Here is a 13,045-nt window from a genome sequence, read left to right on the forward strand (position 1 = left end):
GATGGCTGAGGTATCACACAATTTTGTTGGATATGCCGAATATCACTGTTAAAAGATGCACAACTTTGAACGCCGCCACCCTTCTGCCCACAGAGCAGGATGGCGATGAACATCACTGTTGTCTATCAGCGCTTGAACAGGTGTGCACACCGCGTCCAGATTTGATGGACGTTCCACTTGATAACTGTGACAATGTCCTGTTTGTGGATGGATCTGCGTCGAAAGATCCACAAACGGGACAAAATAACGTTGGCTATGCTGTAACGACTGAATTTGAAACGGTAAAATCTGGCAAATTACCACGTCATTACTCTGCACAGGCAGCTGAATTAGTCGCTTTGACTGAAGCATGTAAATTGATGACTGATAAGTGTGTAACGATTTACACAGACTCGCGTTATGCTTTTGGGGTCACACATGACTTTGGTGCTTTGTGGAAGCACAGAAAATGTTTGAAGTCAGACGGACGACCAATACTGAACGCTTCGTTGGTATCTGACCTTTTAGAGGCTATTTTACTACCAGGCAAGATTGCAATCTGTAAATGCGCAGCGCATACTAATGATAAAACTTCCATATCAACAGGCAACGCCAGAGCTGATATGGCTGCGAAAGCAGCGGCAGCAAAGCAGATGAAAGCTGACAACAGTGGCGCTACTTGCGCACAAGTTGACATTAACCCTAACAATGACATTTCTCCTTGTTTCCAGAGCATGCAGTCTTTTTCCACAGGAGCTGAGAAAAACAAATGGAAGGCGTCAGGCTGCAGCATTATTGATGGTGTATGGACATCTGTCAATGGAAAGCCATGTCTGCCCAGCCATTTTTTCCGACATTACGCTAAATTGTTACATGGGTTGGACCATGTATCAAAAATGGGGATGATTATGCAAATGAAAGAATTGTGGTTTACCAAAGGTTTCACAATATATGCTGAAAATTTTTGCAAAAGATGTGTGATTTGCACCACATATAACGTTGCACGGGGCATTAAAACACCACTGGCAAGTCAGCCAGCCCCAGAGGGGCCATTTGAATATTTAATGATTGATTTCATTGAACTAACCCCGTGCGGAAAAAAGAAATATTGTTTGGTAATGGTGGATATGTTTTCGAAATGGGTTGAGGTTTTTCCCACCTCAAGACAAGATGCAGCAGCAGTTGCAAAGGCACTGCTGACCGAGATTGTACCCCGTTGGGGCGTCCCAAGAAAGATCAGCTCCGATAACGGAAGACATTTTGTCAATGAGACAATCAAACAGGTGGGCAAGTTCTTAGGAATTGATATGAGAACACACTGTGCCTATCACGCTGCCAGCGGGGGCGCTGTTGAGCGTGAAAACCAGACGGTAAAGAACAAATTGGCAAAATGCTGTGAAGAAACAGGACTTTCATGGGTGAATGCACTTCCCACTGTGTTAATGTACATGAGAATGAGAAAGAGAGTCAAAACAAATTTGAGCCCATTTGAAATCCTCTTTGGTAGACCACCATTCATGGGTATAACAGGGGAAAAAAGGAGGCTTCCATCGACAGATGTGTGTGAGAATGAAATGTTGAATTACTGCAAAGAGATGTCGTGTTTGTTATCTAACATTTCTGTGCAGGTAAAGGAAGCTCTCTCTAAGAGCCAAGTAGCAGAGACGTTCCTGCACAAAATCAGACCAGGTGATTACGTGGTGATCCGCGACCTCAGGAGAAAGAACTGGAGGGCAAAACGGTGGCTAGGACCATTCCAAGTTTTGCTGATCACGCATACGGCGGTGAAGGTCGGAGAACGAGCCACGTGGGTGCATGCCAATCACTGCAGGAGAGTTCCACCCATATCGGAAGAGCAACAGGAGGAGGAGCCCCAAGGACAACGACAAGCTCCACAATAAGTTAAAAACAGACCAGAACGCTAAGCGCAGGTGCAAAGTCACTCAGGAGAAGTGGTGAGACCAATGTGCAGACAGCGACGAGCGGAGTGAAATACAAGCTGCAGAGAGGGAGCTGGGAGAAGAAGACAGTTCCGATTGCACGATCAGCGTCAGGCGGTACACTGTATATCAACAAAGACTGATAAGACTCTGAGCGTTTCAAAAGGTATTCTCTGACACAACACAGTTGCAGTATTGTACAAGATGATTCGTTCAAAGCCATGGCACCCATCCAGACTGCCAGGAATGTGTGAACCTTGTAAGACTACATCCATTTTAATTTTATCAGTGACTATCTGTTTAATAAATTTGTGTTCCACTGAGGGCTTGAAAGCGTGGCCCGCAGAAAAACACATCAACTGGACGGAAACATCTGTACTGAACAGCATCATCAGACAACGTGATAAAAGAGACACATACACGGAAGTGGAGCCGGTGAGAGGACTGCACGGAAGCATCGTCACGATAGAGGAGGGATCAAGTGTGACTTTCAAGTGCAACCCATTCCAAAAGAACTGTCTCGGGTGCGATGGACATGCAGAAGAGCACGCACATTTCTACTTCTGCGAAAGCCCATGTAGGTGGACCGACGTAAAAGCATACGCTCATCACTACAGGACGGAATACGATGAAAGATTTCAGGTACACACTGAAGACGAAACGAGTAACAACAGATATGGAATGAGAGTAAAATTGAAACATGCGACACGTGCGGACCAAGGCAGGTATTACTGTGCCCTGGACTTGACTGAAACTGACTGGTATGAGACAATAGACATTATGGTAATCGAGGCAACCAGACCACAAACAGCAACGACGGCGACACCTTTCTTGTCACCTGTGTCACCCACGGTCGAACAGGCTTCTGAAGAAGAACTGGCCTGGATGGGGGACGAAGACACAAGCAGAGGTCAGATAAATCCTGAAGTGCAAAAAGCCATGATGAAATGCCAGGGGAACAAAGCCTGCGCACTAGCAATACTGCAGAAAGAGGAACTGGAGATAAAAACAAGCTGCTGGGTGTGTCTGCAAATGTCTCATGCCTGGAAAGCTGTCCCTCTGACGACAGCAACAGTCAACGAAACTAAGTGTCTTATTCCTCAACAGATGACTGATGTGCTAAAAGCTGTTGTGGACCTGGAAGAAGGAAGAACACCAACGAAACAGCCTGCGGACGACTGTGATCATATACAACAATACAACAACACTAACATAGCAATTCCACCGTTGAGGGTAACGTATGCTCAGGGTGACGTTTGCGTCTGCTTCAACAGACCAAGACTGTTAAGAACTGGATGGTCTGACTGCAGGATCAAAATCAACGTACATGACAGAACAATGGACAATTGTACAGCGGTCATCAACAACAAAGAAGTCAACTTCACATGCCCCTTCAACAAACCGCACCAAAGTTCACCAGCGGCGGTGTGGGTTTGTGGCGACAGAGCTTATCACCGTTTGCCTAAGAAAGACTGGTCAGGTTGCTGTTATCCAGCTTTAATGAATGTTGGAACTTCTGTGTATTTGCCAAACAAAGTAGGTAAAAGGGAGAAACGAGATGTTAAGATCCTGCCTGGGGCTCTGCCAAACAATTATGCAGGATATGTTTTAACTGATCCGTGGACAACACCGGGAGCAAATATAGGTTGGTCAATTTTCTTAGGGGTGGGTACAGCGGTAACGATTAACAAGATTAATGGGTTAGCATGGACAGTATTAGCAATAGCCAATAGCACAGGAAATGCTTTGACATTAATAAGCGAGGAAATGCGTCAATTGAGAGAATCAGTTATTCAAAACCGTTTAGTTCTTGACATTCTCACGGCAGAGAGGGGTGGAGTTTGTAAAATGTTGGGGGTATCATGTTGTTTTAACATTCCTGATTACAGTGACAACATAACCAATATCATTGATCACATGAGGGAAGCCGTAAGGGAGCCCTCTCCGGCTACTGATAATCAGTGGGCGGGATGGCTGATGTCTTTGTGGTCAGGGTGGTTCTACCGAATAATTCAAGTTGTCTTGCCAATTGTTGGAATGGGACTGTTAATTTTATTCTGTTTACCATGTATCATGACGTGCATTTCCAGTTCAGTACAGAGACTGATCAGGGCAGGGACAGGTAGCACGATGACGTCAGTTCAAGCAATAAAACTGACTATGTATCCGGCCACTGGTGGAGAGCAGTATGATTATGACAGCGATGACATTTACACAGAGATGTGATAATTTTTTTACCTTTCTGGGTACATGAAAGAGATTTTCTAAAACTTTTATTATCTATTTTTATTTTATTTTATTTTTATTGATTACTGGTTTCGTTATTGTTCTTAATTTTTTTATTTCAAGAATGATGATATGTAAAAAGGGTTAAAAGACAGAATTTGAAATAAGAGATTTTTATGCACTTTTATTTCTTTGTATCTTTTCAAGATTGTCGAATATTGCTGAATTCAAGTAAAATGACCAGGTATACGAAAGTCAAACATGAGGGGTATAACTGTGATGTAAAAAAAACTTGAATTGATTCTATTCTGAAGATTTAATAGCATAATGGGTCTAATTAAAATTAGAAAACAAGGCTGAATTTTTATATGTATATTTTATCAGAGAATGATAAAGAGGAGGAGACTGTTATGGAAAATTCAGTATTACTTAATTTCATCGTTTTCCTAACTGTTAATACCATTTAGTCATATGTTTCTGTGAGGATCTCTTACAGCTGAAGGGGACATGAGAGAACAAACACAATAATGCCAGATGGGCCAGGAAAGAGAACAACCACCTGGGGCACGAGAAAGAGTTTTAGTTAAGGAATACAGGGTGTCGTATAATAATAGGGTCTCAGGCCCCCTCCTGAGGGAAGCAGGAGGTCATTTAGATTGTAGATGAAGGCCTTTTGACTTCTCAGGGACAAAGAACAGCATGTGTTCTGGGGGAGGGGGAGGGGGAGGGGGGGGGGGAGGGGGGGGGAGTCAAGGGGGGGAAGGAGGAGTCAAGAATGTCAGAAACCTGTATAAAATGTCTATGTTTCATTGAGTCCAGGAGGCTTTTCTGTTTCACATCTGGGTGGCTGCGGTTGCGAAAAAGATTCCTCAAAGAATAAAGCCTTTTCTTCTTTATTACAATTTTGCCTTTTTGAGTGTTGTCTTACACCTGTGATGCTGTTTTTCCAAGTGAGATAAAAATTGCTATTACACTGTGCATAGCTGTACATGTGTCATGTAGTGTATTCACATATATTTATATTTGTATATTTGTACTGTACACTGGCAATGACAATAAAGTTAATCTAATCTAACCTAATATTTTTAACATGACAGTTGAAATGTAACGGAAACACTGAGCACTCTTAATACAATGAAATGTATTTATATTTATTTGCTTCAACACTGATACTGAAATTTCAAAATAAAACTCTTCAATTTAAAAAACAGGAATTACAATCTGTGGTGAAAAAAAAATCTCAACAAGAAAACACCACCATAAAACAAAATGGCCATATAAAATTTCTAATAATTTAAGCAGAACTTGCATAATATACTATATCAAAGAATGGCCAAGGTATAACATAGATGAGTCTGAGTTACTCTTTCCACATCATTTCTAATCTCTTGTCCTTGCTCAACATTTCTAAACTGTGTATTGTTATTTTTTCCAGTGTTTTCTTGACCTAACATGGGGAGAAAATTGAGTTCCCTTATCATGCACTTTTAACACTAGAACGGCCACCAGCAGTCATTTTAACCGCCACATTTAAACTTATGGTAATTATCTTTAACACTAGAACGAACAAGGCGTCATTTTGACCGTTTTGAAATTTGCATAGTCAATAACTTTGTCTAAATAAATCACAAAGCCTTGCTGCTCCCTGACTTTTCCTAAAACTACATGAATTTTCATTAAAACTAGTTTAAATATTTATTGTGTGAATAAAAACAGAAATATAATCATTTCTATCTATAACGTCCACAGGCAGTCATTTTGCGCTGTTTAAATTGAGTTTTGCCGAGTCGGTCTGGATCAGATAATGTGAAAGTATTATGTGAAGATGGTTGGCAGAGATGAATCATGTTGTATTTGACAATATAGGGGACATTGTAGTAATACAACTCCACATCATCTTCAAGAGATGCACTGAAACCTTTTTTCAGGATTTTTATCAGAGTTCATGAAGTTAGACTGCTTGCAAGACAGGTGCAACAGCGTGGACCACAGCAGGGTGCTGAAAGTGGGCGGAGCCTCGTACAAAGATGCCGACACCGGCTGCATGTGAGGCAAAGCCGTGCACCCGCTGCACCCTGCTCTATCGAAACGTGCTAACTTGTCGAAAAATGCTACCGTAGAGACCTGGGGCCTCATGTACAACGCGTGCGTACGCACAGAAAAGTGCCGTAGGCTACGATCATTGTCACGGGCGGTCCACTAACAATTTAGGCCTACTTACAAACCCACCTTTTCTTGTAAAATATTGGGTAACATACTGTCGACGGAGCCTCTTTCACTTCTCTTATTTTTTTCTCTTTCCGTTCTTGACTTCAAGATTTTTGAGGCATTTTCACTTCCTCTTCCGTCAAGTTGATATTCTGCCGGCGCTATAAGTGAAGTCAAGCTGTTTGTGTTGCCTGGATACAATTTGGGCGGACTGAACCATTTTATGATAATCGAGAGGGGGAGAGGGGCCCACGGACGTTTGTGCTTCCTAAACAAATACATTTTTTTGACACCAGGAAACAGCAAATAGAATAATTTAAAGTTAATAATTTTTACTATCAAATATTTTTTTTTAGCACCACAATTTTATTGGGGGCTTCTCTGGGCCCCCTCTTAGTCATGGGCCCCGAGAATCGTCATCGTTTACCCCCCCTTTACAGCGCCCCAGAGCAGGGGGCTGGGTGAAGACGGTCGGGGGCTGGGGAGGGTACCACCAGAAGTTGGGATGTGGCGTCAGCTCAGGCTTCCCTGTTTTTGTGTTGGCCCTGAACAGAGTCTTCCTGATCCAGTCCTGCTGGAAAGATGGGAGTTGCTCGTTCCAGTGGACAGGAAGCTCTGCAGGCGGATGGGACACCTGGCCAGGGGTCCACAATGCTGGAGGAGCAGGGGCAGGAGCATGAGCCGGGGCAGGAGCACGAGCCGGGGCAGGAGCAGGGCCTCTCGAGGCCGCAGTGGCTGGAGCGTAAAAAGACACAACATAATTATCTTATTGTTTTAGACTTTCACTGCATGACTTTCTCAGCTCTGGTGGACAGCTACTGCGATTACAAGGTTTAGTGCAAAGCATGTATGATTAGTAGACAGGCGACATGATGATGAAACGATGGAAGGAAGCAGTGAAAATCATCCTGTTTTTCACCCAAGCACCATTAGGACAAATACAAGAAGAAAAATGAGATAGGATCAGCCAAGTGTGAAGCAAATCAGCCCAAACTACAACGCGCCTCCAACTACAACAGCCACTTATTCCAAGGGGAGTGGGGGACGTGTGAGATGACAAGAATGAGCTTTAGTCAGTGATTATGATAAAAAATGAAATAAAAACCTTTTACATACACCTTTAAATTCTCTTTTTGCTTTGAAGATGTTCACTCAAAGAGTGAATGTAGATTGACACCTGAGAAGTGCCATTCCCCTGTGTTGTAAAATATAAGAATATGATATGTCATTTAAAAAATACTGTTGTCACAGAATTGTTTGTAAAATATTGTTCAAGATTTACATACCTTGAGGAAGTTGCTCCTCAGCTTGTGAGGCTACAGTTGCCATCTCCTCGTCATCTTCCTCCTCAAAAAAAATCCCTAGCAGCAGAGTCTGTAAAATAACATAAAACACTAAGCACATGTCACCAACACACTTGTATGCGTTAAGTGATACTCCCCACATGTAAAGAGCCGTCTCCGGGCTGCGGACTCGGACGCAGGAGGGAAACGTGGTCCTGCAGCTGTTGTTTACAAAACACGTATTTTCGTTAGACATATATACTGCATAATATATACTGTAATGATTTTAAAGCTTGCAAATCACTTACAGGCAGTGGTGGACGAAGTACACATACCATGTACTTGAGTTAAAGTAAAGATACTCAAGGTAAAATATTACTCAAGTAAAAGTAGAAGTGCTGCCTTTAAACATTCACTTGAGTAAAAGTACAAAAGTATTTGCCTTCAAATGTACTTAAGTATCCAAGTACTATGATTTTTGTATTGCTATAATGTCCTATTATAATTTTTGTCACAAGACTCTTGCTTAACTCAGTCTACGTGAAGACTACGTCACTCTTGGCACATCAATCTATTAATAAAATGACATTAACTAGTCTATATATATATATATATATATATATATATATATTTGAATTGAATACATTTTTTGTGTGTTTAATTTTGGACGGAAGGGGACTGATCCCATAAGGTATAATACATTTACAGTATTTACTGTACATATTTTTCACAAGCGTCTATGGTCATAATTATAAACATCCTAATGTTATGATACATTCACATAAACCTGCACAATGCCATTGAATATATATATACACACTACATTATGGGAGCAGCCAATTTCCCTACAAAATTAAACACCAAAACGTATTAATTCAGTGTTTCTGCTACTCCTCAGAAAAAAAAAAGCTATTATATGCAAGTAATTTTAGTGTCAAGGTAATAAGCAATGTTCATTATGCGTCAGTATTTACCGATAATTGCTGCAATAATAGCTGCTGCTCTCTGCCCCGCTTAAAATCATTGGCAACACAAATTGTTTGGAACTATTGAGAGCTACACGAATCACGTGACCGCGCGGCGGCGAGATCAGAGTAGGCTTGTTCGACTTGAAATGGCACACTGCACAGACCAATCGGTGAATGACATTAAAATACCGCAAGAGAGATTAGAGAGTAGACGGCTCTGTATGCTTTTCAATCGCTCTCGCGATTTCGCTCTATACTTTGATGTCATAAACTGATCGGTCTGTGCAGCGCCGGTTCAAGTCGAACAACCTTGTGTGTGTCGCAACCTCTTATATACTGTCTATGGTCGCAACTCTCATATTTAACGGCTCTGGTTCGCGGTTAGTAGATACCACCAAGGCAAGTTCAAAACAAAGCGCACACGTTGTAGGCTACTGTGATAGGTGGCTCGTTTGACCAGTTAAGTTTTTATCCACTCATAAATAAAAAGGAACGACTGATTTTGAAAATGTAGTAGAGTAAAAAGTAAGATATTTGACTTTGAAATGTAGTGGAGTTAAAGTAAAAGTCTTCCCAAATTTAAATACTTCAGTAAAGTACAGATACGCAAAAAAGCTACTTAAGTACAGTAACGAATTACATTTACTTCGTTACTGTCCACCACTGCTTACAGGGTTTGGCTGGAGACAAAATCTTTTGTGCCAGCTGTGAAGCAGATAAATGCTTCCCCCGCGCCAACAGGGCCTTCACATTGGTAGCCAGCAGTGGCCTGTTCTGAGTGGCAGCAGGTGGTTCTGAGTTCTCCAGCAGCCACAGGAACCTCTTGCCCTGGTGTTTCCCAAACTGGATCTTGCAGTGAGCCAGAACCAGGAACTGGTCTCCAGGATTCCCTCCATTCTGCCTCACAAAGGCAGTGGCCTCAGCCAGGACCTCCTCCTTACACCTGGCCCTCCTTGCCACCACGATCTCACTCCTATTGGCCTCCTCAGTTGGCTCCATGAGGAGTCGACCCTCAGAGGTTTTTCGGAAAACCGGGTATGCATACATAATCTGAAAGGACACAGGCATAAACAGAACGTTACATAGCTGTCATATTCCAACTGAAAGTATTTTACTACACCATTTGGTTTTAATGTAATTAATTAATGATCATATGTTTTATGAATTGATTTTACCAGCATTATTGTTATTTTATACAACTGTGAATCACTTTGAATTGCCTTGTGTACAAATTGTGCTCTACAAATAAACTTGTCTTGACTAGCTTTGCCTATATGACTGTAAATCATTTAATAATTTAAACACTGGATTTATAAAACCTTTCAGCATTCAATTAACTTACAATGGGCTTAATTAATTTACAAATCATTCACTGCTGCCCTGGAGTCGCTAAGTAATTGTAGTAGCATTGATTCATATTAAATTCATGTCTTTTTAAATAAAATAATAATCATAATAATAAATGAGTCCTGGTGTCCTCTACAGAGAACATAGTATAACATATATATATGAATAAAACATTATTTAAAAAAAAAAAAGGTTTTTGTAAAAAATGTTCTTATGCTCAAAATAATGTAATGACACAAAAAATACTAAATTAACACACAAAAAAGAAAAATTGGTCTCAGGAGGATATAGCTTAATTAGCGCCCGGCTAATTAACTTGACAGTAGTGATATGTTTTTTACTGTATTTATCATGGGAAAAGTTACAGGTTCACAGGTACTTAAGAAAAAGTGTGCTATACATGCTAGCTAGCTATATTGGCATGTTTTATTTTCCCAAAATACACACTGTATACGAATAAATAATTAACGATTCAACATAGCCTTACCTGTTGCAAAGATGACAATAATAGCGGCCGCCGATTGGTCAAAAGTAGTAAGCCACGGGAGAGCAACGCAATTGGTCAAAATTAAGCTACATGAGAGCAACGCGATTGGTCAAAAGTAAGCCACAGGAGAGAAACGCGATTGGTCAAAAGTAAGCCACAGGAGAGAAACGCGATTGGTCAAAAGTAAGCCACAGCAGAGAAACGCGATTGGCTCATGTGGGCTTACTTTGGCTCAATCGGTAGGAAGCAGTAGGCGCAAGTGAGAGGTAGCGGGATCGATGCCTGCATTCTCCAAGTGGTGTAGCTCCCTTCAAGCTTTTGAGGCTCACTGCTGCCGAAAAGTTTTTTCGGACGAGGCCCTTCGCACATTCCTGGCCAAAGCAGGTCCCACCGAGATTTGAACTTGGCTCGCTGGATTCAGAGTCCAGAGTGCTAACCATTACACCATGGAACCTCGGCGTGGCTCACCTTTCCCCACCGAGCAGCAGAGAGTTAAGCGCGATAGCAAGGAGCAAGTGAAGCCTTTGCTTTTTAAGCCCATGTTTCCCCGATTCCGACTCGGTTTGAGAGTGCCAATTTCACCGCCACATCAGCATTTGCGCATCACCTCTGATTTTTGAGTGCTAACCATTACACCATGGAACCTTACAGTTGGACACATATATGTTTTTACATAAATTTTACATTTACGTAAGTCCGATTTGTTCTATTGAATCGGTTCGTCTTAAACGGCCCTCTTTAAAGGGGTCATCGGATGCCCATTTTCCACAAGTTGGTATAATTCTTTAGGGTTTTCATGTAAAGTTTGTAACATACTTTGGTTAAAATTCCTCAATGGTTGTGTAAAACAACACCCTTTTTACATCCTCAAAAACAGCTCTATTCACAGCGACCCGTTTCGGTGCATGTCTCTTTAAATGATAATGGGCAACTGCTCACCCCACCCCTCTCTTCCGTGGGGCGTGTCGACACAAGACACGTAAAGTGCTGCCTTGGCAACCTGCCTTGGTGGACAGTATACAACTGGCTGAGGGCGTAAATATGACATCATATTGCTCAGAAAATCCAAATGGCTCGATTATTGAGAGTGTTTAGGCTTTTTGAGAATAATAAAAAAATGGAGTGAATGGATTTTTTTCATTCTATGGTGGTTGTGTCCACACACTGCAAAGACACATTTATATGCAAACACCATATAAAAGTGAATTTTGCATCCGATGACCCCTTTAAATGTGTAGTGTAATCTGATTCATTCTAGTGAATCACTTCATTTTGTAGTTTCTTAATGAACAGATTAACCAATTCAAGTCCTATATGGCATTTCAGATATATATATATATATATATATATATATATATATATATATATATATATTAGTGGACTATTTAGTTCATCATGTCTAATTAAATATTCCAATGAAATATTCTAACAGTATTCTAGTTTATTTATTTGACACTGTTGATCACTCAATTTTAATTACTCGTCTTGAAACTGTTTTTGGGGTTTCAAATACAGTCCTACCTTTTTGATCGGAAGCAGTTCGTTGCCATGGGTGGATTTAGATCTGAGGTTAATGTTGTGCAGTCTGGCATCCCCCAGGGGTAAATTTTTTGGGCCCTCTTCTTTTTAATATTTATGTTTATCCTCTTGGCCAGCTTTTGAGATCACTTGGTCTAAAATTTCACTTCTATGCAGATGATACCCAGAGCTACATTCATTTTAGACCTAATGAAATTGTGCCTGTTAATTTTCTTTCTGGGTGTATTTCTAAGATGAAGGAATGGATGACAGATAATTTTATTTGTCTTAACAGTGAAAAGACTGAGATTATGCTTGTTGGTTCACCCCACCAACTACGCAAAGCAGAGCCGGTCACTCTAACTCTTGATGGCTCAAATGTGGAGTTTTAAACAAAATTGAGGAATCTAGGAGTAATTTTGATGCCAATCTAACGTTTGAGCTACGTTACGAATACTGTTAAAATTTCATTCTTCCATCTTAGAAATATTGCCAGATTGCGTCCAATGCTGTCGTTTATCATTGCTGAGAGATTGATAAACACTTGTGTGTTTTCCTGTATCGATTACTGTAATGCCTTGTTAGCTGGCGTGTCAAAAGCTACCTTAAACAGAATGCAGGTTTTGCAAAATTCGGCTGCCAGAATCCTTACTAGAACTAATATACGAGACCATATTACTCCCGTTTTGGAGTCTTTGCACTGGCTTCCCATTAGGTTTAGGGTGGACTTCAAATTTTTGATGCTTACTTACAAGGCACTGCATGGTTTGGCACCTCAATACTTGACCGAGCTTTTAACTCCATGTACTCCAAAACGTGATCTTCGTTCTTCGGAAACTGGTCTTTTAACTGTTCCCTCAACTCGTTTAAGATTAATGGGAGACAGGGCTTTTTCTTCATTAGCTCCAAAACTTTGGAATTCTCTACCGATTGAGATTAGCCAAGCTAAATCTTTTGGTATTTTTAAATCACAGCTTAAAACTCATTTTTTTTATGTTAGCTTTTAATTGATTTATTGTCTTTTATTTTTATTTTACAGTGTATTATGTCTCTTTGTGTGCTGTATCTTTGTTGTTTTAATTGTTTCTG

The 13,045-nt window shown here is 40.9% G+C and overlaps 1 long non-coding RNA gene across 1 annotated transcript; it reads right to left on the bottom strand.

Moving 5' to 3' along the window:
- Positions 1-5,181: 5,181 nt before the first annotated feature.
- Positions 5,182-7,826, bottom strand: LOC309497724. The gene is made up of 3 exons (XR_014205684.1): positions 7,640-7,826; positions 7,470-7,548; positions 5,182-7,088 (listed from the first exon to the last, which is right to left on the bottom strand). It is a non-coding gene; the product is annotated as an uncharacterized lncRNA (long non-coding RNA).
- Between the last annotated feature and the right edge of the window lie 5,219 nt (positions 7,827-13,045).

The sequence above is a fragment of the Leuciscus leuciscus genome (genome assembly GCF_965113295.1).
Source record: "Leuciscus leuciscus genome assembly, chromosome: 4".
Taxonomy (NCBI): domain Eukaryota; kingdom Metazoa; phylum Chordata; class Actinopteri; order Cypriniformes; family Leuciscidae; genus Leuciscus; species Leuciscus leuciscus.